The sequence below is a fragment of the Triticum urartu genome, chromosome 2A (assembly GCF_056163025.1).
Source record: "Triticum urartu cultivar PI428250 chromosome 2A, HENAU_Tu73, whole genome shotgun sequence".
NCBI lineage: Eukaryota > Viridiplantae > Streptophyta > Magnoliopsida > Poales > Poaceae > Triticum > Triticum urartu.
Genome location: NC_141874.1, coordinates 587,157,697 through 587,159,727, shown reverse-complemented (window position 1 = coordinate 587,159,727; position 2,031 = coordinate 587,157,697).

Below are 2,031 nucleotides of genomic sequence, written 5' to 3'. Positions count from 1 at the left end.
GATTTCCGGATAACACAATTATAGCATGAATAATAGACAATTATCATGAACAAGGAAATATAATAATAATCTATTTATTATTGCCTCTAGGGCATATTTCCAACAGTCTACCACTTGCACTAGAGTCAATAATCTAGTTACATTGTGATGAATCGAACACCCATAGAGTTCTGGTGTTGATCATGTTTTGCTCGCGGAAGAGGTTTAGTCAACAGATCTGCGACATTAAGATCCGTATGTACTTTGCAAATATCTATGTCTCCATCTTGAACATTTTCACGAATGGAGTTGAAGCGACGCTTGATGTGTCTGGTCTTCTTGTGAAATCTGGGCTCCTTGGCAAGGGCAATAGCTCCAATGTTGTCACAGAAGAGAGTGATCGGCCCCGACGCATTGGGTATGACTCCTAGGTCGGTGATGAACTCCTTCATCCAGATTGCTTCATGCGCTGCCTCCGAGGCTGCCATGTACTCCGCTTCACATGTAGATCCTGCCACGACGCTTTGCTTGCAACTGCACCATCTTATTGCCCCACCATTCAAAATATACACGTATCCGGTTTGTGACTTAGAGTCATCCAGATCTGTGTCAAAGCTAGCGTCGACGTAACCCTTTACGACGAGCTCCTCGTCACCTCCATATATGAGAAACATATCCTTAGTCCTTTTCAGGTACTTCAGGATGTTCTTGACCGCTGTCCAGTGTTCCATGCCGGGATTACTTTGGTACCTTCCTACCAAACTTACGACAAGGTTTACATCAGGTCTGGTACACAGCATGGCATACATGATAGACCCTATGGCTGAGGCATAGGGACGACACTCATCTTTTCTCTATCTTCTGCCGTGGTCGGACATTGAGCTGAGCTCAATTTCACACCTTGCAACACAGGCAAGAACCCCTTCTTGGACTGATCCATATTGAACTTCTTCAATATCTTATCAAGGTATGTGCTTTGTGAAAGACCTATGAGGCGTCTCGATCTATCTCTATAGATCTTGATGCCTAATGTGTAAGTAGCTTCTCCAAGGTCCTTCATTGAAAAACACTTATTCAAGTAGGCCTTAATACTGTCCAAAAGTTCTATATCATTTCCCATCAAAAGTATGTCATCCACATATAATATGAGAAATGCTACAGAGCTCCCACTCACTTTCTTGTAAACGCAGGCTTCTCCATAAGTCTGCATAAACCCAAACGCTTTGATCATTTCATTAAAGCGAATGTTCCAACTCCGAGATGCTTGCACCAGCCCATAGATGGAGCGCTGGAGCTTGCATACCTTGTTAGCATTATTAGGATCGACAAAACCTTCCGGCTGCATCATATACAATTCTTCCTTAAGAAAGCCGTTAAGGAAATCCGTTTTGACGTCCATTTGCCATATCTCATAATCATAGTATGCGGCAATTGCTAACATGATTCAGATGGACTTCAGCTTCGCTACGGGTGAGAAGGTCTCATCGTAGTCAACCCCTTGAACTTGTCGATAACCCTTAGCGACAAGTCGAGCCTTATAGATGGTAACATTACCATCCGCGTCCGTCTTCTTTTTAAAGATCCATTTATTCTCTATCGCTCGGCGATCATCGGGCAAGTTTGTCAAAGTCCATACTTTGTTTTCATACATGGATCCTATCTCGGATTGCATGGCTTCAAGCCATTTGTTGGAATCTGGGCCCGCCATTGATTCTTCATAGCTCGAAGGTTCACCGTTGTCTAACAACATGATTCCCAGGATAGGGTTGCCATACCATTCTGGTGTGGAACGTGTCCTTGTGGACCTTCGAAGTTCAGTAGCAACTTGATCCGAAGTACCTTGATCATCATCATTAACTTCCCCTCTAGTCAGTGCAGGCACCACAGGAACATCTTCCTGAGCTACGCTACTTTCCGGTTCAAGAGGTAGTACTTCATCGAGTTCTACTTTCCTCCCACTTACTGCTCTCGAGAGAAACTCTTTCTCCAGAAAGGACCCATTCTTGGCAACAAAGATCTTGCCTTCGGATCTGAGGTAGAAGGTATACCCAA